The sequence below is a fragment of the Notechis scutatus genome, chromosome 1 (genome assembly GCF_049901735.1).
Source record: "Notechis scutatus isolate UNSWTSFEM ecotype Mainland chromosome 1, rNotScu1.2, whole genome shotgun sequence".
Classification (NCBI taxonomy): Eukaryota; Metazoa; Chordata; class Lepidosauria; order Squamata; family Elapidae; genus Notechis; species Notechis scutatus.
This window is the reverse complement of record NC_142009.1, coordinates 89,746,542-89,770,859: the sequence shown is the minus strand read 5'-3', so window position 1 is coordinate 89,770,859 and position 24,318 is coordinate 89,746,542.

Sequence of the window (24,318 nt, the reverse complement as noted above, 5' to 3'; positions counted from 1 at the left end):
GAGGCAGCCATTAAGCTGCTGAAGCTGGGACAGCTCCGGAAGGAAGAGATCGTAAGAGAAAGTGTATCGGCTTGGTTAGGACTTTTTTTTAAATATTAATATTGGGACTAAAGGACACTCTAAGAATGAAAAGAAATCTGTAAGATTCTTGACAAAACTGATTTAGCGGCGATTTTTAAAGAGAAATGTCAAAGTGAGGCTTGGCTTTTTACTTTTACCTTTTTTTTCTTTCATTGAACTTCTATGGTGATCTAGTTAAGCAGACTGGTTTTTTCTTTTATATTTATTAGTTCATTTTTCTCCTTTTTGACTGTTTATATTTTATAAAATAGAGGCCCCCTTTAGTATTTTTTTTTCTTTAAATTAAATATATATATACATATATTTTCGTTTTTTTTAAGGCTTTTTTAAGGGGGAAGAAGGGGGAGTGGTTTTAAGAAATTTTGCAACACTGCCAACTAGAGGCTTGAAAATATCTTATTTGAAGTTGAGAGCTGGGAAAAAACTTCTTTTTCAAGGCCACTGAAAGTGATAAGATAGAGGGAAGATAGAGGGAAGAGCACTGGAGGATGTTTATACAGGTGCACTTCGGGACTTCTATTATTAATTGAATATCTGAAGCTTGGCTTTGAAATGTGTGGAGAAGCCAAATAAGAGCCTTGGATAAATAAAAGGCAGTGGGTGCTTTTTATTCTTTATTTTTTATCAACTGTTCTATCCCTCCTCCCCCAACCCCACAGCATTTTGTAATATTGGTATACTTATTTTTATTTTTATTTTACCTCATTTTTAGTTTATTTTTAAAGGGAAGCCTCAGAATATTTATTTTTTCCTTTTTATTCCTTTTTTATTGGGATTTTTGCTTTTTTATTTCTACTTCTGACTTATTTTTATAGTTATTTTTTATTTTTGAGATCTCTCAATTGGATTAAGGTGGGAAACCCTGAAGAACCTCTTCTTTTTGCTTATTATTATTATTATTATTATTATTATTATTATTATTATTATTATTATTATTATTATTATTTTACATTGTTGGCTTTATTTTGTCTCTTTTTTCTCTTCATTTTTAATTTTTACTTTTGAATTATAATTGAGCATTTCACAATTGGATTAAGGTCTTGAAGAACCTGAAGAATTTTTCTTTTTTAATTTTGGGCTTTTTACTTCTTATTGGCTTTTTTTTTTTTTTTTGGTGCTTTCCCTTTTTCTAATTGGATTATAATTGGTCACCTTATTAACTGGATTAAAAGAACCGGAAGACTGAATCACGGAATGAGTAAGAGAATTTTACCTTCGGGCATTTCAACTTCTGCTCCTGTTTCCCCATCAACTGGAGGACGACTTTCTATAATGGCAAAGCAAGATAAAGCACAAATGGATTTAACGACGGTTATGCAAGGAATACAAGATCTTAAAATGAGCATGGAACAAAAAATGGAGAGTATTGATAAAAGAATTGCGAAGATTGATAAAAAATTTGAAAATTTTCAACAAGTGATGGTGAATCATGATGAGAGAATCCAAAAAATAGAAGAGAAAGACAAGCAAAGAGATGACATAATTGGAAATATCGATAGCAGATTAACAACGGTTGAACAAGAAAAAAGTGGGATGTTGAAGTGGGAGATGGACAGGTCAGAATTTTATCTTAGATTTCAAAATATTGAGGAGGAAAAAGGACAAAATTTGGCTGCAGTAATGATTGAAATCTTGGCTGGAGCCTTGGAAATAACAGAAGAAAAGATGATGGATGGAGTAGATGAGATATATCGAGTTTTCACAAGATATGCGACGAGGAACCAATTACCAAGAGAGGTTCATGTTAGATTCACCAAAAAAAACTATTAAAACCCAAATATTACAAGTGGCAAGAGAGAGGGTGTTGAAGTATAAAGACAAAGAGATTGTGGTCTTAAAACAAGTACCTAGAAAAGTGAGAGAGATTAGAAGAGAATATCGATTTTTGACTAAAAGGCTATTGGAAAAAGAGGTGAACTATAGATGGCTGATTCCAGAAGGATTAATGTTTACGTGGCAAGAACAGAGATACAGAATTGATTCAATTGAGAAAGCAGAAACATTCTACAAGGAATTCTTTGAAAGAAGAGAAATAGGGATAGAAAAAGAGAACATTTCAACTGAATCTGAAGAGGATCAAATGGCAATGAGAAAAGAGGAAGGTGCAATAGGTGGACAAGTGGAGACCAAAGAACAACGTGAAGTAAGATCCACGAGAGCTGTTAGACCTAAATATAAAGTATAACCATGGAGGAAAAAAAATTGATTTCTATCAATATAAATGGACTGAATTCAGCTACTAAAAGAAGAAAAACCTTTCACAAATTAGAGAAGCTAAAATTTGATATAATTTGCCTCCAAGAAGTACACATTAAAAAACAACACGAACAACTACTGGCACGATCAAAATTAGGGAAAATATTTACTTCTCTGACTTACTGTAAGAAAAGAGGAGTGGCTTTGTATATTAAGGAAACTATTCCAGCAAAACTGACTTTTACTGATGAAGACCGAAGAGTATTAATGGTTGAAATAGTGGACAATAATACAAAAACACTTTTGGTTGCAATTTATGCCCCGAATGATAAACAAGAAGAATTTTATAAAAAAATACACATGAAAATAATTGAACTGGACTACCGTAATATACTTATGATGGGAGATTTCAGTGGAATTGTAGACAATAAATTGGATTATACAGCAAAAGTAACACGACAAAATAGGAAGACTCTCCCTAAATCTTTTTTTAAAATGACAGATGAATTAAATCTTAAAGACATATGGAGAGAAAGAAATGCTAAAACTCAACAATATACTTTTTATTCCAATAGACATTTATCATGGTCCAGAATAGATATGATTTGAACATCAACGGAATTATTATCTAATATTCAAGAAATAAATATTGAAACAAGTACATGGGCAGACCATAATCCAATGACAATTAAATGGAAAGGACAAAAAAGAAGATCTAGATGGACATTAAATAATACTATTTTAAAGGAAAAAAACTTTACACAATGGATGGAAAAAGAATTGGCCTTCTTCTTCAATGTAAACAAAAAAGAGGACACTTCAATACAGAATGTTTGGGATACAATGAAGGCATATGCAAGAGGATTAATAATAGACTATTCAAAGAAAAAGAACATTAGGAAGAGGCAAATGATTAAAGCTCTAGAAGATGACCATAAAAAATTGGAAAAAGAATTACAAAAAGCGCCACAAAAAAAAGATATCAGACTTAAAATTAAACATAAAATGGATCAAGCAGAGAAAGAAGAACTGGCACAAAAAATTAGAAGTGCTAAACAGAATTATTTTGAAGATGCAAATAGGCCAGGTAGATGGTTAGCATATAAATTGAGAAAAGAGAAAGAATCAAGGAAAATATTACAGTTAATAGACAATCAAGGCCAAGTATGCTATGGTAATAAAGAGAAAAAAGCAATTATTTGAGATTTTTATGGACAATTATATAAACAGGAGGATCTTGATGAGGGAAAAATCAAACAGTATTTACAAAATGCTAACCTACCTAAGATACCTGATGAAACTGGGGAAATGTTAGAAAGTGCTATAACAATGATGGAATTAACTGAAGCACTCAACAGACAGAACAATGGAAAAGCACCAGGACCAGATGGTCTCCCGGTAGAATTTTATAGAACACTACAAGAATCGTTGAGCATTCCATTATTAGAAGTCATGAATGAAGTTATGGTAAATAAGAAAATACCTAAAACATGGTCAGAAGCTTATATTACACTTATCCCAAAAGAAGGGGTTGACCCATTACAAATTAAGAACTATAGACTTATTTCCTTATTGAATGCAGATTACAAAATCTTTGCTTCAATCTTGGCAGAGAGGCTTAAAAAATATTTAAATAATTTTATTCACCCTGATCAGAATGGATTTTTACCAAAGAGACAAATTAAAGACAATATGAGGATAATCCTAGATACATTGGAATATTACCAGGCGCATCCTGAAAAACAAATGGCTTTGATATTCTTAGATGCCCAAAAGGCATTTGATAACATGAATTGGAGATTTATGCTATTATTATTGGAACAGATGGGCTTTGCTAGAAAATTTATTCAAGCAATAGAAGCCATATATTATGAGCAAACGGCAAAAGTAATGATAGATGGAGAACTTACAGACTCTATTAATATTAAAAAAGGTACAAGACAAGGATGTCCATTATCTCCTTTGTTATTTGTATTGACTTTGGAAGTGTTAAATAGAAATATTAGAGAGGATACAAATATAAAAGGAATGAAAGTTAAAAAGGAGGAATTCAAATTGCAAGCCTTTGCAGACGACTTGGTCTTTATTTTGGAAGATCCTCTTGAGACAGCTTTAAAATTATTCGAAAAGATAGAGATGTATGGTGAGATGGCTGGCTTGAAAATAAATAAAGACAAAACAAAGATTTTGACAAAGAACATGTTATTAAGACAAAGAGAAGAGCTGACAGACCTATTGAAAATTCAAGTTACGAATAAAGTTAAATATTTGGGGATATATTTGACGTCAAGATGTACGACACTGAAAGAGAATAACTATATTAAACTTAAGCAGCAGATAGCATCTGATCTGAAAAAATGGGAAAACTTACAATTGTCACTGATAGGTAGAATTTCAACAATTAAGATGAATATTTTACCTAGAATATTATATTTGTTTCAAACAATACCAATTAGGTTAGGTAAAGACTATTTTGAAGAATTAAATAAAATTGTGTTGAAGTATATATGGCAAGGTAAAAAAGCGAGAATAAAATTAAAACTTTTACAGGATGCTAGAATTAGAGGAGGATTTGGCCTTCCTAATTGGGAGTTGTATTATCAAGCTGCAAATTTAATGTGGGCTAAAGAATGGATAACGTTAAGAAAGACTAGATTGTTGGTATTAGAAGGACATGATTTACTATTGGGTTGGCATGCTTTTCTATGGTATAAGGGAACTAAATCACAGGGTTATTTTAGAAGGCATTATATACGGGAATCGTTATGGTTGAATTGGGAGAAAATTAAGAAACAATGTTATTTGAAAATTCCAGTTTGGTTATCAACTATTGAAGCCTTTTCTTATCCTATAATTTATAAGAAGGAACAAACAGTTAGATATGGGGAATAACTAGATGAAAAGGGTGAACTTAAAACGATGCAAAATTTAGAAGAACAAGGTATAAAGATGAATTGGTTTTCATATGCGCAAATACATTCAAGGTATCTTAAAGATTCCAAAATGGAAGGATTTTATGACAAAATGACTGATTTAGATAGGATTTTGACAGGTACTGATGAAAAAGTGATTAAAAAATTATATAATTATTTGTTGGAAATTAAATTGGAGGATGAACAAGTTAAAGAAACAATGATTGCTTGGGGGAAGAATTTTGGATATGGGATTGACTTAGAGAAATGGCAAAAGTTGTGGTCTCAAAATTATAAAATGACAATGTCAACAGCATATAAAGAAAATTTGTATAAGATGTTTTACAGGTGGCATTTCCCCCCGACAAGAATAGCAAGAATGTTCAAGAACAAATCTGAAAAGTGCTGGAAATGTCATCAGATTCCTGGTTCATATTACCATATGTGGTGGACTTGTGAGGAGGCCAGGAAATACTGGACTAGAATTCGCATATGGTTGGAAAAAATGACAAAGAAACATATAGATTTGAAGCCAGAGATTTTTTTATTGGGAATCTTACCTGATACATATAATAAAAACTTAAAGTATTTGATTGTAAATGTATTAACAGCGGCTAGAATTGTATTTGCTAAAAATTGGAAGAGTGAGAAAATACCATTAGAGGAAGAAATTATTAAGAAAATATTGGAATGTGCTGAAATGAGTAGATTGACATTTGAAATTAGAGAACAAGAAGATAAACAATTTTATGAAGTTTGGGATCTTTTTATCAATGGTTAGATAATACAATATAATAATAGAATAGTTAGAAATTTAGGAAATAACGAATATACATTTTTTCTTGGTCTTGATAACACTTTTAGAATATTTTATTAAGATAGACTTGGTATGATTTTATGATTTGTTATAAAATAAAGTAACTAAATTACAGTTATCTCGCTTAAGTATGAATTAGTAAAATTATAGTCAAATGATTGTTTAATAATGATATTAGGATATATAATTGTTGATTGATAATATGAGTTATTATGTAACATAATTATTATGATGACTATGAAATGGATGCACAAAAAGGAGTGGTAAACCAACCGATACACTGTCTGTAAATATATGAAGAATGATGATGTTTTTTATGTTATGTTTTATGTTTTTTGTGTTTTTGTTTGTCGTTAAAATCAATAAAAACTTTTATTAAAAAAAAAAAAGCTGCTGAAGTTGGGACAGCTCCGAAATGGAAGAGAGCAGAAAGAGAAAGTGTGCTGGTTTGGTGAGAACTTTTTTTTTACTCTAAGATCTGAAAGGACACCCTAAAGGAAAGAAAGAATCTGTAAAAGTTTTGACAGAAGTGATTAAGCAGCGATTTTAAACAGGAGTGTCAAAGTAATGCTTTGGGTTTTTTTTCTCATTGCTGGATTTTTTTTTTATATATGATCTTGTATTTTGAAACTGGACTGGTTTTCTCGTTCATATCTATTTTTTTTTTCTTCTCCTTTTTGACTTGTAATATTTTAGGCTAGAGGCTCCCTTTAGTTAATTCATTTTTAAAAAAAATATCTTTTTCTTTTTATTAACTCCCATTATATTCTGCTTGGAAAAGGAGGGGGAAAGTGAGAGCAAAGAAACTTTGTAACACTGCCAACTAGAGGCTTGAAAATATTTTTTTCCCTGTGACCAGACAAAGCTGAGAAGGAAAGAACTGAGACTCTTTTTCAAGGACATTGCTATTTGATAAGATAGAGGGAAGAGCATGAGAAAGTATTATTGCAGGTGCTCTTCTGGGTTTCTATCAACATCTGGAGTCTGGTGTTGAAATATAGGGGGGGAAAAGGTGATAAGTTTTTGGAAAAGAGAGCTATAATAAGAGCCTTGGATAATTAAATAAAGTGCAGTGAGCTCTTTTTATTTTTCCTAAGTTGTGTTATCCCTCCTCACCAGCTTTATTGCATTTTTTTTTATCTCCTTCTTTGTAATAACTGTTTGGGTTGGAGCTTGCCTTTTTCTCTCTTCTTTTTTTTTGGGGGGAGTCCAACCTCTACGTTTGCTTTTTATTTTAAAGGGAAAGCCTTAAAAGCCTTTTTTTTCCTTTCTTGGTATTTTTGTTTTTTCATCTACCTTTCTGGTTTATTTTTATGCACTTTTTTTTCTATTTGAGACATCGCAATTGGATTAAGGTGTTGAAGAGCCTGAAGAATTTTTCCTTTTTCTTTTTTCTCTTTTTTTCCTTTTTTAAAGCTCTTTTCTTTATCTTATTTTTGATTGGATTAAGGTATACAAGAACTTGAAGAAATTTTGTCCTCTCTTTTTTTCTCTTCTTTTTCCCTTTTTTATTATTATTACTGGCTTTCTTTCTTTTTTACTATTTTTATTTTGAACTACAATTGGCTAGTTCACAATTGGATTAAGGTTTAGAAGAACCTGAAGATTTTGAATTGCCTAAAATGAGTAGGAAATTTACAGCTCCTGGCTCTTTAACTTCTACTTCTTCCTCTCCACCATCTGGAGGACAACATTCAATACAGACAATGTTAAAGCAAGAAAAAGAACAAGAAAAGGTGACTTTGCAAATGATTATGCAAGGAATCCAAAATATCCAAGCAAGGTCAGAGAATATTGAAAAGAGAATTGAAAACCTCGAACAAAGAACAGAGAACATTGAACAAAGAGCAGAGAACATTGAACAAAGAACTGAGAGCATCGAACAAAGAATAGGGAAAACCGATGAAAAAGTGGAGAACATCCAACAAATGATGTTGAAGTATGATGAGAGATTCCAAAAAATTGAAGAAGAAGATAAACAAAGGGACAAGAAGATTGGAGATATGGATAATAGATTAATGGTGGTCGAACAAGATAAAAGTGGCATGTTGAGATGGGAGATGGATAAATCAGAATTCTATCTTAGATTTCAAAATATAGAGGAAGAGAAAGGACAAAACCTAGCTGAGATAATGATAGAAATACTGGCTGAAGCCTTGGAAATAACTCAAGAGAAGATGATGGATGGAATAGATGAGGTTTATCGAGTCTTCACAAGATATGCGATGAGAAATAGCCTACCAAGAGAAGTTCACATTAGATTTACAAAGAAAGCCATTAAGACGCAAATATTGCAAGTGGCAAAGGAGAAAACATTGAAATACAAAGACAAGGAGATTGTGGTCTTGAAACAAATACCTAGAAGAGTGAGAGAGATGAGAAGAGAATACTGATTCTTGACTAAAATGCTACTCAAAAAAGAGGTGAATTATAGATGGTTGATTCCAGAAAGCCTAATGTTCACATGGCAAGAACAGAGACACAGAATTGACTCAATTGAGAAAGCGGAATTATTTTATACAGAATTTTTTGGAAGGAAAGAGGAAGAGGCAGAAAAAGAGATCTCATTAATTGAATTCCAAGAGGACTGTCAAATGGTGACTGCAAAAGAAGAAGGCGCAGTAGGTGGAAAGGTAGAAGTCAAAGAACAACGTGAATTAAGATCTACGAGACCTGCCAAACCTAATTATAAAATATAACCATGGAAGAGAAAAAAATGATTACAATTAATATAAATGGACTCAATTCAGCCATTAAAAGAAGGAAAACCTTTCATAAATTGGAGAAATTAAAATTTGATATAATTTGTCTACAAGAAGTACATATTAAAAAACAATATGAACAATTGTTGCTACAGCCAAAATTAGGGAAAATATTTACTTCCTTGACCCAATGTAAGAAAAGAGGAGTGGTTTTATATATCAAAGAGACCACCCCAGCAAAATTGATTTATACTGATGATGATGGAAGAATACTAATGGTGGAAATAATGGACAATAATATGAAAACACTCCTGATTGCAATATATGCTCCGAATGATAAACAAGAAGAATTCTACAAAAAACTACATATGAAAATAATTGAATTGGACTATGCTAATATAGTTATGATGGGAGATTTTAATGGAATTGTAGACAACAAATTGGATTATACAGCACAGAAAACAACAAAGCAAAACAGAAAGACTCTCCCTAAATCTTTTTTTAAGATGGTAGATGAAATAAACTTAAAAGATACATGGAGAGAAAGAAATGCTAAAACTAAACAATATACTTTCTATTCAAATAGACATTTATCATGGTCCAGAATAGATATGATATGGATGTCAACAGAATTAATACCTAACATTGAAGAAATAAATATTGAAACAACTACTTGGGCAGATCACAATCCAATGACAATTAAATGGAAAGGACAAAAAAGAAGATCTAGATGGACGTTAAATAATACTATTTTAAAGGAAAAAGACTTTATACAGTGGATGGAGAAAGAATTGGCCTTTTTCTTTAGAGAAAATAAAAAAGAAGATACATCAATTCAGAATGTATGGGACACAATGAAGGCATATGCTAGAGGCTTGATAATAGACTATACAAGGAAAAGGAATACTATGAAAAGGCTAGCCTCTAAGGCCCTAGAGGATGAGCATAAAAGACTTGAAAAAGAGCTACAGAAAACGCCACAGAAAAAGGACATCAAGTTAAAAATGTATATAATTAAACACAAAATGGGTCAAATAGAAAAAGAAGAATTAGCACAGAAAATTAGAGGTGCTAAACAGAACTATTTTGAAGACGCAAATAAACCAGGTAGATGGTTAGCATATAAATTGAGAAAGGAGAAAGAATCAAGGAAAATATTGCAACTAATAGATGACCAAGGCCAAGTTTGCTATGGTAGCAAAGAGAAGAAGGAAATCATCCAAGACTTTTATGGGAAATTATATATGCAAGAGAATATCGATGAAGAGAGAGTTAAGCAGTACTTACAGAATGCTAATTTACCTCAGATACCTAAAGAGACTGAAAAAATGTTAGAAAGCAACATAACAATGATGGAGTTAACTGAACCACTCAAGAAGCAAAATAATGGAAAGGCACCAGGCCCAGATGGACTTCCGCCAGAATGTTATAAAACATTACAAGAATTGTTGAATCTTCCATTGTTACAAATTATGAATGAAGTTATGTTAAAGAAGAAGATACCTAAATCAGGGTCAGAAGCCTATATTACACTTATTCCTAAAGAGGATGCCGACCCATTACAAATTAAGAACTATAGACCCATTTCTTTACTAAATGCAGACTACAAAATATTTGCTTCAATATTGGCAGAAAGACTTAAAAAATATTTAAATAATTTCATCCATCCTGATCAAAATGGATTTCTGCCAAAGAGACATATTAAAGACAATATGAGAGTAATCTTGGACACCTTGGAATACTACGAGGCACATCCTGAAAAACAAATGGCTCTGATATTCTTAGATGCACAGAAGGCATTTGACAATGTGAATTGAGGTGCCCACTATCACCTTTGCTGTTTGTGTTAACTTTGGAAGTGTTAAACAGAAATATTAGAGATGAAAAGAATATAAAAGGAATGAAAATTAAAAAGGAAGAATTTAAGCTGCAAGCCTTTGCGGATGATCTGGTTTTCATCTTAGAAGACCCTTTAGAAACAGCATCAAAATTGATAGAAAAGATAGAGGCATATGGAAAGGTGGCTGGTTTGAAAATAAATAAAGATAAGACAAAGATTTTGACAAAGAATACGCTATTAAGACAAAAGGAAGAACTGGCAGACCTATTGAAAATTCAAGTAACGAATAAGATCAAGTATTTGGGGATATATTTGACAGCAAGATGTAGTACATTAAAAGAGAATAATTATATTAAACTTAAACAGCAGATAGCGCTAGATTTGGTGAAATGGGAAAACTTACAACTCTCACTAATAGGGAGAATCTCAACAATCAAGATGAATATATTGAATATATCAAGATGAATATATCTGTTTCAAACAATTCCAATTAGGCTTGGAAAAGATTATTTTGAAGATTTAAATAAAATTGTGTTGAAATATATATGGCAAGGTAAGAAAGCGAGAATAAAGTTAAAACTTTTGCAAGATGCTAGAATTAGAGGAGGATTTGGTTTGCCTAATTGGGAATTGTACTACCAAGTTACAGATTTGATGTGGGTTAAGGAATGGATAACACTAAGAAATGCTAGATTGTTGACATTAGAAGGACATGATTTGTTGTTGGGGTGGCATGCTTTATTATGGTACAAAGGAACTAAAACACAGGGGTATTTTAGAAGACATTATATACGGGAGTCTCTGTGGTTAAACTGGGAGAAGGTTAAAAGACAATGTTATTTGAAAATTCCAGTCTGGTTATTGACTATTGAAGTATCCTATAATATACAAAAAGGAACAAACAGTTAGATATGGTGATATACTGAATGAAAAGGGTGAACTTAAATCTATGCAAAAATTAGAGGAACAAGGTATGAAGATGAATTAGTTTTCATATGCGCAAATACATTCAAGGTATGATAAAGATTCTAAAACAGAAGGTTTCTATGATAAATTGACTGATTTAGATAAGATTTTGACAGGTACTGATGAAAAGGTGATTAAAAAATTGTATGGATATTTATTAGAAATTAAACTAGAAGAAGAACAAGTTAAAGAAACTATGATTGCTTGGGGGAAGAATTTTGGATATGGGATTGATTTAGAGAAATGGCAAAAATTGTGGTCTCAAAATTATAAAATGATAATGTCAACAGCATATAAAGAAAATTTGTATAAGATGTTTTACAGGTGGCATTTCCCCCCGACAAGAATAGCAAGAATGTTCAAGAATAAATCCGAAAAATGTTGGAAATGTCATCAGACACCTGGCTCATATTACCATATGTGGTGGACTTGTGCGGATGCTAAAAAATACTGGACTAAAATCCACATGTGTTGGAAAAAATGACAAAAAAACATATAGACTTGAAACCAGAGATATTTTTATTGGGAATTTTACCTGAAATATATAGTAAAGACTTGAAATACCTGATTGTAAATGTATTAACAGCGGCTAGGATTGTATTTGCTAAAAACTGAAAAAATGAGAAGATACCATCACAGGAGGAAATCATTAAGAAAATATTGGAATGTGCTGAAATGAGAAGATTGATATTTGAAATTAGAGAACAAGAGGATAAACAATCTTATAAAATTTGGGATCTTTTCTATCAATGGTTAGATAATAAAGTACAGTAATGAAATGTGTAGATTTCTAGAAAATAATAAATATATAAAGATGTATTTCTTTTTTATTATAACTACAAAATGATTTTAGGATAGATTTGGGATGATAATATGAACTGTTACACAATAAATTAAATAAATTATGGTTATCTTGTAAAACATGAATGAATAAAAGTATAGTCAAATCATTGATTAATAATGATACTAAGGTATTTAGTTTTTGATTGACAATATGAGATTATATGTAATGTAATTGTAATTGAAATGGAAGCACAAAACAATTTGTAAACCAACCGGCACACTGTATGTATACCTATGGAAGACAGCTTGATGTTTTTATGTTTTGTTTGTTTATGTTTGTTTTTAAAAACCAATAACATTTTTATAAAAAAAGAAAAAAAATCATTTTAATTAGGTCCCAGCAGCAGTTCTATCCAGTTGCATTCCTGAGACTAATGTCGACTGCTAAATAATTTAAGGTATGGAGAACACCTCCAAGTGATGTCTCTCAGGAAGTTTAACACCATTTCTTTTCCTCAGAGAACCTTATGATCTCATGATAACTGTGGAGATTAGAGTCTGTTGTTTCAGTGCTGCCAATATAACTTCTCAAATAGATAGTAAAAGTCTGGGTGAGCCAAAGAAAAATATCATCAGAATTAGCTTTTACCTTTGATTAAAATTAAAAAGCTTGGGGAAAGAGTTACACTAGAATAAACATGAGTTTGACAGTTATTTGTCCAGATATGAATCTATGATTATTCAAGATGCAAAAGGAAACATGTCCAGTGAGCTGTAGCAAGATAGAAAACTGCCTGCAGTGAAATCTATTTTTCATATGATAATTTTAATGCCTTTCAGCAATAGCTGTCTCTTTCTCTTAAACCAAAACATTTATAGTCGGATGGCCATCATAAAAGAAACTCTGCTCTGAAGATTCACCATGAACATATATTTTGTCTAGCTCAGGGGTGTAAACGCATGTTATCACAGTGGCATCACATGATGTATCGGGACTTTCCCCCCCCTCAAGTGTGGGCGTGGCCAGCACATGACAGATCTGGGCTAGGGGCCAGGAGTTTGACAGCCCTGATCTAGATCATCTCATTATCAGCACCAAGGATGTAAAGAACACATTGTATTTGCTGGATTGACCAATCTAAAGAGGGTAGAACTCAATTCAATTTTCATTGAAAAGTAAATGTGATTTTTTTTCTGTATTATCTAAATGCCTATGCAGGCTTTCAGTATGGAAATTTCATTCCACAGCTCATTCCCTTTTTGAGCTGCATTCAGTGTATTTTATTTGCTTCTAGTTTGGGCTTTAATCTTAAACTTTGATTAAATTATACTAGCTGATTTTGCTTCTCTCTGTCACAGCACTGAATATTCAGAAACACAGAGCATGCAAATATGGCATGTGAGATTTGAGCACATTTCAGGCCTTTCATAGCCTGGAATTTAGACTGGAAAATTATGCAGATTCTTCTTTTTCAAACAAGTTAACTAAAAGTTATTTTAAAGAAACAGAAATATTGGAATATTATCAAAGCCATGATTCCACTTTGACTTAAGGGTTTGATCTCAGAACCCTCAAACTACATGTTTTTAATTAGGAAAGGAATCAGATGCTCAGAGTTTTGCTAGATATAATTCCCAGTGAATGAATGAGTGAGTTATAACATAAATTGCTGTTCATTGTCCAGGAGCTTACAGGCATTTTTTAATCAAAATATCAGAGTATTGTAAATAAGAATATAAACTGGAGGAATTGAATGGTCTAAGAAGCTCTTCTACTTGCCATCGTCACCACTCATATTGGCCAATCCCTCAAAATAGTTTGAAGGCGATGCGTAATATTCTCTTCTCTTGACAATGCAATATTGAAGCCAAGATACAAAGTAATATCGTGATCTTCTTTTCCTGGTCTACTTGGGCATCCATCCTCTAATCTCTCACTCCAGCAGTATTGCAATATATATAGAAGGTGCCAGTGTAGCCTTTACTATAATAAAAGTTTGATTTGGCAGATTGCTGGGAGACTATGGCAGTAACTAGAAACAGCAAAGTTCTTTCTACTCTTGGATAAGTACAAATAGCCAAAAGGGAAATCACAAATACAAGTACATGTCTAGAGAACCTGCAATCCAGTTTCATTTAAGGAGGAGAAACAATTAAAGAAAACTGCTTACCAATGTCTGTATATGCCTATTCAGTTTAAAGAAGGGAGAAAACAGAAATCTTTCAGACTAACTGGCCCCCACTTCCGTTTCCATTTCATGAAAAATAAGTAAAACCTTGATATTAACTGCTGTTTTATATAATTTTAATTTTATATACTCTATATTTAAACAATTGGCTTGAGTATTAAAACTTTCATTAATTATACATTGATTTTGGCTTTTGTGGCTATGTTAATTTCTCAAATTAAGAAATTAAGTCTAGGAACTTGTATTCATATTTTTAAAAATTAAATACATTCAGTAAATTTTCTCTCTTTTCACTTGATTTATTATATAAAGGAAACAAAAGAGGTCTGTTTATATTATTACTGCTTTATTACTTTATTTATTGTCATTATTATTAATAATTGTGCATGATCAAAGGGCATGTTTAGTTCAAATATACTTTCAGATATTATAATTATTCATAATTTATCTAGTTAATTTTCTGATGGATAATACTGGATCTTTAAATTCCTTTGCTGATAACCGAGACCCATACTTCATCTCTTATGTACTTATATTAGTATACTACTGTTTCTTTTCTTTTCTTTCTTTCTTCCTTCCTTCCTTCCTTCCTTCCTTCCTTCCTTCCTTCCTTCCTTCCTTTCTTTCTTTCTTTCTTTCTTTCTTTCTTTCTTTCTTTCCTTCTTTCTTTCTTTCTTTCTTTCCTTCTTTCCTTCTTTCTTTTTTTCTTTCTTTCTTGCAACATTACTGATTTTATTTGTTTTAATTTTTTACCTAACCACTGCATATGGTAAAATATTCATCCTTCTTTGTTGTGGCATTCCCAACATTTGTTCTTTTATGATTTGTTCTATCTTAGTAATTATTGATGGAGTTATATGCCATCTGTAAAACATTTAAAACAAATGTTCCCTCAAATTATGGCTTGCAGTGAGTTTGACTGAGTTTCTTTCACAATTCTTTCCATTGTCCTACTGTAATTGCTTCTTTGAATTTTCCATCCACTTTATCATGCAATTTTTAATTTGTTCCATCTCCATGTCATATTGCAGAAACAAATTATATATAGGTCCTAATAGATTATCTTGATTTTGTATAAGTGTTTCAAATTCTGTCATTTTTCTCAAAATCCCACTTTTCATGAGGTTAGTTCTTCCATTAATTTGTAAATACATCAATATATCAAGCATGGTAAATTTCTATTGAGTAGTTGCTACTGAGATTTTAATCTGTTTTTTTAATGTGGATACACCAAGTATTTAAAATTTTTTTTCTATAGTTGTTTCTGGAGTAAAAGGCATTTCACAATGAAGCTAAGGGTGACACTTGTTTTTAAGAGATTCAATATTTATATCCAACCTTGTCTTGAAACATGCCCTTACACATATTAAATACTGCTTTCTGATGTCCTTTTTTCCTTTGGCTTTGTATTTTTTTTAATTATGAACTCAGTATTTCATTGTTACTGAATGTAATTAAACTTCATTTACTTTTTGCAAGATCTTCTGGGCTTTTATATTTATGCAAACATCAGGCTTTATTCAAATATGTTGAAATGTCCTGTAATGGAGTAAACATATTGGCTTCTATTCGTTTCATTGCTAAATCCACTATTAGAAGAAATTATGCTAATATAATACATTATACTAAATATGTACCCGCAAAAATCCTGGTAATAATTCATGATTATGGCTATGCAATGTATAGAATTATGCTGAAAATCTTGATCATGTACATATGGCAACGACAAAGCAATCATATCTTCCTTCCTTATATTTGCAATATTTGTCCATTAAATTGGTTTTAGTACAAATAGTACACTGTATTTTGGATAACATCTATTTCATTTCATGATATGAGAATAAACATCTATTACAGAACCTTCAAATATTAACTTTATAATACAGTGTACCCTATTTTGCTTCCACATAAATGCAATTCTTAATCAAGCTTTCTCACAAAAATGTCATCTTATGAATTGTGTTATGACTGCCAATTTATCTTTAACTCCTCTTTATTTTATTTTTTAAAAAGGTACATTAATGCCTTTGAATGCATTATGCAAATACTTCAGCTCCAGTGATAAACCCATAATGCTGGGGAAGGTGAAGGAAAGACGGAAGAGAATAACCAATGGCAAGATGAATGGAGTCGGTAACAATGAATGCACCCCTGAAAGACACAGAAGACCAGGTGGGAGTGGGACGATTCATCCTGGAGAAAGGATAGTCATTTCCACAATTCAGCATGGTTACTTATGTCCTCAAGGGAGGAGGGCAGGTCCCCTTTGTCAATTTCTGTTTGGGTTTGGCAGCGTTTGATTATAGTTATTAAAGTCAGAATTGTGTGATTCTGAAAGTCCATATTCTGCAACTCATATTACCCATAAACATCCTGTAGCTACTTCCAGGGGCTGCCAACTATGAGGCCAGAATAACTACACTCAAATAGTCTGTAAAACAAGCCAAATCGTATCCATTGAAAATTGTATTTTGAGAAGCGGGAAAATATGACTTGAACATTGTATCATCTGGGAGTGACTTTAAGTCACCTAGGCTGGACCTAGGATAAGAGTATTGTCCCCAAAATGTTATCATAGGGATATGTTCATGCCAAGGGGAAGTGAAGTTATTTTGTGATGTGTGATTTATAAAAAGCTTGCCAAACTGTTAAACAGTTGCAAACACCAATTGAATAAGCAAGAATTGACATCAAAATGGTACAAGACTTTTGGAATAAAGACCTAAGCAGCTACGATGTATTGGTCTAGCACTTGGTAAATGGGTCTTACTTCAACTCTTCCTGTACAATTGTCTGGTTAAAAAAAAAGATGTGGGAACTAGGCAAGAAGTACAGTGTATAATACAATATATTAATGCTCTCCTTGCCAGCAGGACATTTGAACTAACAATTAAGGCTTACAGTGGATCTTTCCAAATAAATAAATGTTTTGTTCTAGGAGAGAAAGTCATGAGAGCTGAATTTACTGGAAAACCAAAATCATGTCTGTAAAATAAACTGCAAGCAGCTTGCATAATTATTAAATTCAGTGCCTGCGAATTATTATTTCAAAGATGGTTTGGATTTGGAATATATCCTTATTTTGCAGAACAGTAAGTGGCATCTCTTCCTGAAGTGTGTTGTCTTTATTCTATGAACATGAGCGGGTTACTTGCTGTTCTTTCAAAAGTTTTCATTCCAAATAAAAACTACCTTTCAAGTCTCTGTAGTTTGATTGCTGAATAGGCTGCCTAGTTGCATTTTAGGCTTCCCTGAGATAGAAGGTAGGGCAACTATTCAGATGAAAAAGCAAGGGATTTTGGAATCCTAGGAGGCTATGATATCCTTCACATAGATCTGTAAGTCCCACTTCTACTCTTCCTAGGTAGGTTGGGCACAAGAGAGATGCATTAGCTGTTTTACATAAGTTATACCACTAACTATCTCAAAAAGAAAAGGACATTTTATTGACCTAAGTGATTTATATGACCTAGATTAAAATTAAGGTTAGGAGGAACTGAGGCGACATGATGAGCTTGTAATCTTTTGCAACCCTTTGGCTATAACAACTGGGAATAAATTATTACTAGAAATGAACTTGCAGGCCAGCAAAACCCAATTATCATTAAGGACTACACAACTATTCTCAGAAATCTCTAAGGATTACATATCAGACAGGGGATTTGTTTTTATGCACCTTCAGTCTTAGATTTGTATAACATTAATCACATTACTACGGGAATGAACACCAAATATTGCAACAGCTAATTTGACCCAATTCTTTTCTTTTGCCAAGAACATACTGCTATCTCACTATGCTTAATAGCATTTGTTCAGGTGCTTGAAGTAGATATTGTCTCCAGCTTTTAAAATCAAACTCAGATATATTTACTTGGGAACTGTATTGCATTTAGTAGAATTGTGCATGGTGTGAAGGTGTGGGTATGTACTTTCAAGTAAATTTTGACTCATAGCTACTATATGAACGAGTTCTTGCAGTTTTCTTAGTACCATTTTTAGAACCAATTTGCCATTGCTTTCCTCCTAGAGTTGAGAAAGAGTGACTGGCCCAAGGGCATTGGTTTCATGCCTAATGCAAGATTAGAACTCATAATTTCCCAGGTTTGTAGCCTGTTGCCTTAACCAAATTGACTGACATGGTATGAAGGCCTATGAATTTTTTTTTAAATAAAGCACCTGTGTTCTTTTCTACCCCACATATTTGATGGAGTACTTGTTTGTTTTGAAGCATTGCTCTTGTTTTTGGTCTCTTCCAGTCAATCTTGAATCTTAGTAATTACATGGCTAAGTCCATACAATTTACTTTGTACCATTTTTGCAAGCAGTTTGCCATAGCCTTCTTCCTAGGGATGGGAGCATTTGTTTGTACACATCTTAAAATGCAATGGACGTCAGTGGCCTTCATGCAAAGTTCTCTCCCTGGGAAGAGGCTGAGCAGGGAGAATTCTGGAAAATTGAGGAACAGATTTACTAAGCCAATGTTGCCAGATGTATCATGGCCAATTAGGCATTTTATTTATTTTTATTTTTTATTTTATTTGGTTTGTCAATTGCTTACAAGATAATAGGTATAAGTAAAAACATAGTTATAAATACATGGACACATATAAGAAAAATAAAAGAAACAATAGGACAGGGACAGTAGGCATGTTGGTGCGCTTATGCACGCCCCCTACAGACCTCTTAGGAAAGGGGTGAGGTCAATAGTAGACAGTCTAAGGTCCAAAACAAGTACAAAGTCTATGGAAGCAGCTCAGACAGATATCTCCTGAATTTATATGGATATAAGTACAAAAGAAGACACAACCCAATCAGACCTGCAAGATTCCATAATAGCCACTCTTCACAAAATAGTTTTAGCTTTCCCATGTAGTTGATTTGATCTACCTGGTGGTACTGACATTGGACCAATCTCAGTTTTATTTACTCTAGAAGTTGGTTCTGAAGTGTATTTTTTTTTGAGTATTTATTTGATTTGTCAATCGTTTACAAGATACAGGTATAAGAATAAATATAGTTTTGAATACATGAGATAGATACTTATAAGAAAAATAAAAAACAATAGGACGGGGACGGTAGGCACGATTGGTGTGTTTATGCACGCCCCCTACAGGCCTCTTAGGAAGGGGGTGAGGTCAATAGTAGACAGTCTAAGGTTAAAGTTTTTGGGGTTTGGGAAAGAAACCACAGAGTCAGGTAGAGTATTCTAGACATTGACCACTCTGTTGCTGAAGTCGTATTTCCTGCAATCAAATTTGGTGTGATTAACCTTGAGTTTGTATCTATTGTTTGCTCTTGTATTGTTATGGTTGAAGCTGAAGTATTCATTGACAGGTAGGACATTGGAATGTATGATTTTATATACTATACTTAGATCAGACCGGAGGCAGCGTAGTTCTAGGTTTTCTAGGTCTAGAATTTCAAGTCTGGTGGCATAAGGTATTCTGCAACAAGTAGAGGAGTGGAGAACTCTTCTTGTGAAATATTTCTGGACTTTCTCAACTGTGTTAATATCAGATATGTAATGTGGGTTCCAGACTGATGAGCTATATTCGAGTATGTTTTGTATGCTCTAGTTAGTAGTGTAATATTACCAGAGAAAAAGCTACGTAAGATTAGGTTAACAACTCTTAATGCCTTTTTGGCTATGTAGTTACAGTGGGCTCTAGCACTTAGATCATAAGAGATGAGTACTCCAAGATCCTTGACAGAGTTTGGATCATCAACAAGGTCTTGACTATTCAGCCTGTATTTTATTTTCTGATTTATTTATTTATTTTTGCCAATATGTAAGACAGAGCATTTATTTGTTGAGATTTGAAGTTGCCATTTGTTTAACTATTCTGATACATAGTCGAGGTCTTTTTGAAGGGTAGCAGTATTGTCTGTGGTGTTGAATAGCTTTACATCATCAGCGAAGAGAACGCAGTTGCACTTAATATGATCACAGAGGTCATTTATGTAGAGTATGAAGAGAGTTGGTCCTAGAACACTGCCTTGGGGGACACCACTGTTGACAGGTACAGAATTTGATAGGATGCTCCCAATTTTGACCCTTTGTTGTCTGTTTGACAGGAATGCTTCTATCCAGTTATGTAGGTATCCAGAGATACCATAAGACCTTAGTTTTAGGAGTTGTTTGTCATGTACCACTGAATCAAAGGCTTTACAGAAGTCTATGTAGGTTGTGTCTATTGCTTTGCCCTGATCAAATTATGTAATCCATATGTTTTTGCAGTGTAAGAGTTGCAGATTGCAGGATAGTTTTTTTCTGAACCCAAATTGTTTATTAGAGAGTAGGTTGTTTGTCTCTAAGTGGAGGATAATAGATTGGTTAATAATTGATTGCATGACTTTACAGGTGATGCAGCATAAAGAGATTGGTCTGTAACTATCAACTAGGCTGGGGTCTCTCTTTATGAAGATGGGGATGACCGTGGCTTGTGACCATAGTATTGGCAAGGAGCTGGTCCTGAAAGATTTTTTGAAGATTATGCTTAGAGATTTGGCTGTGGCAGTGGATAGCTATTTTAAGAAGTAGACACATATTCCCAGGGGTGGGATTAAATTTTTTTAACAATCGGTTCTGTGGGCATGGCTTAGGTGATGGGCATGGCTTGGTGGTCATGTGACTGGGTGGACATGGCTTGGTGGTCATGTTATTGGCTGGGTGTGGCCAACTTAATATCACATCGAGGCACCCATCTTCTTGCCTGGCTTCTCATGACTGTGGGTATGCTGCAACAGTCATAAGTGTGAAAAATGGTCATAAGTCACTTTTTTCAGTGCCATTGTAACTTTGAATGGTCACTCCACACAAGCAAAGTACCAACAAAGGAGGGGAAAAAAACTCCAGAGACGTTCTTGAGACAGGAAGTCTTGTCCTGCCAAGAATGTAATAAGTGTTAACAGAGAGGCAGTTTCTGTAGGCATGTTTCCTTCCTGCCTTCCTTACAGGGTTAGGTCAATAATTTCTTCTAAAAACTGGTTCGCTGAACTGCTTAGAATGTTAACAACCAGTTCTAGCAAATAGGTGTGAACTGGTAGAATCCCACCCCTGCATATTCCGTCCGGTCCAATAGATAGAGATGGTTTTATACTGCATAGTGCTTTTTCAACATTGACTACTATAAAATCGATATGTATTAGATCATTGTAGTTGTCTGTGGTTCAACTAGGAAATACTGGGCATGATCCATTGCTGTTTATAAATACTGAGCCAAAGAATGTGTTAAAGAGGTTGGCTTTAACAGTGTCATCATTGCAATCTTTACCATTAGGTCCTTTCAAGGGTGGGATAGACCTTGAGTCTTTTAGTTTGTTGTTTACAAAATTGTAGAAAGCACGGGTGGAATTGGTGTGTAGAAGGTTTTCCTCTTGTTTAATGTGATAATTGGTGCATTCAGTCTTTATCTGGTGGCATAAATTTTTGTATCAGCTTTTGAAGTTGGCAATGTGACCAGATTTGTTTTTTCTCCAAAGATATCTCTTTGGATTGAAGCTTCCTTATTGTTATGGGTAATCTGTTTTTTCTGGTTTTTGGAGTTGTTATTGGTACGTATAGTTTGATGACTCTTTTGACTTCAAGTAAGAATATGTTGTAATGGTCTTCAACAGTATTGCATCCAGTGAATAGAAATTGCCAATCAAGGGATGAGAGATCATTATCTATAAGATCATATATGGTTGCCTTTTTTGAAGTTATAATTGGGGATCACATCATTGTGTTGATTTTTGTGTGGACGTATGTTGAGACAAAAGTCAATCATGCTGTGGTCACTGTTGGAAAAGGGTTCTTTAATTTGTATTCCGTAAATTGAATTCAAACTATTGCAGAAGATGGGATCAAGGCAGTTTTTAAGTCTAGTATTGTTGGTTACTAGTTGTTCCAGTCCCAAGTTTGTTACAGCATTGTAGAAGGTTGCATGTATGGGTTCAGTTTTACATTCGTTTAGGGTCCAGTTAATGTGAGGTAGATTGAAGTCACCAAGAAAGATAAAAGTGTGTGGGCAGGATGTTGCCCATGTTAATAGTGTTGTTGTTGTTGTTGTTGTTGTTGTTGTTGTTGTTATTATTATTATTATTATTATTATTATTATTATTATTATTATTATTATTGTTGTTATTTAGACAACATTCACTTTTCAACATAAAGCCTGTTTTTGCTTGTTTTTAATCTGGGTAACAATATCTTTTTTATCCTCTGTTTTCAAAATAATTTAAAGGAAACAAAATGTTTTAAAAGCTTTGTAGCATTCTCTATGGTTACAATAATTGCCCAAATGACATCTTGTAAAAATGCTTAGTTGAAGTTTTATTCATATTTATTTTGATTTTTTTTCTCCAAGACGTAATTATTCCAGTGAAGGTTTTATAAGCACTTTAATTATACTGAGAGCTAATGAAGACAAGTTAACAAGATTACCCATACAGAATTTCAAATGCTGAAGATAAATAAAACTTCAGGAATCAGTATGTTTTGAACAATGATGGGAAGAATGCCTTCTCACATAAACAATATTACGCCAACTAATTTCTTGGTTAGAGATTCATTTAAAGGAGGGAAAAGCTACCATAAATTAATGAGACAGAGAAGATTAGAAAAGCAATCACGTCCTCATTGACAGGGGAAAATTCCATTAAATTTAATGGGACTTTTATCATTTGAATTGAATAGAAATGGATAGGACTATTCTGGTGTGGTTCACATATAATATCCAGTTATGTTTTCTTTAGTCATGCTTTGGTGAAATTACTGTTACTTACGAATACCTATTTCACCAAATCTTAAACACAGCAGGTTATTGCCCACTGAAGCTAGAAGGAATCAGAGTCTTTATGAATATCGACTCTATGCTCCAAAGTTTGAATTCAACATCTCTGCCTCCTACTTTTCTGAGATAATGGATGCTTGACCAATTTCTTGGTCATTAGATGCCATTTTAGAGCCATTAGATGTCCATTTTACCAGAATAACACACTGTTGCGCTAAATGCATTGGCTGCCAATTTGGAAGGTATCTGAGGTATGTTTATATAATGGTTCTTATCTAGTTCAATTCCCACCTGACCAAACCCAGTCCTTAACCCATGATTTCAGTTGTATTATCACAGATGCCCAGGAGATGGCATGAACTAAAACACAACCAAGATCCAGACAATTTCACAATATTTTAAAATCAAGGGCACTAAAAAGTTATTATTATTTTTTAAAAGTCATCTGTTCATTATCCGTTTCAGTGTGAGTCGTAGATTGTGTTTCATCTCCATGAAAAAGCCAATCTGCCATCTAAGGATTCTCTGAATTCATAACTTCAGCTTGTCTGGATATTGGGTAACCTCTTCTTCTAGAATGAGTTATTGCAACATGCAGAGTTGCCTTTGAAGTCCTCTTGAAAATTTCAGCTAATGCAGAAGTTGGTAACACAACTGCTAATGAATAAGAGCCATTAGATGTCCATTTTACTGTTGTGCTAAATGCATTGCCTGCCTATTTGTTACTCAGCCTTTTCAAAGTGTTGGTTATACCCTGTATAAAACTCAATATGGCTTCATTCCGATTAGTTTGGGGATCGAGGTTGAGTGGAAGCTGAGCAGAAACTGCTCATCTTGTAAATGCAAATCACGAAGTGATACCCCATATTCTGCTCCTCGGGAAGTGGGAATGGAGAAGTAAGAAAGGATACATTTTCCTCATATTACAGAACAGCCTGCACCCTGAGGTTCCCTGAACTTCCCTCACTTCAACTTTTCCAACTCTATTTTTTCATCTTGCCTTTAGGATTTAATAGCTATCATAACCCTTTTCTACAAATTTTACAGTGATATTCATC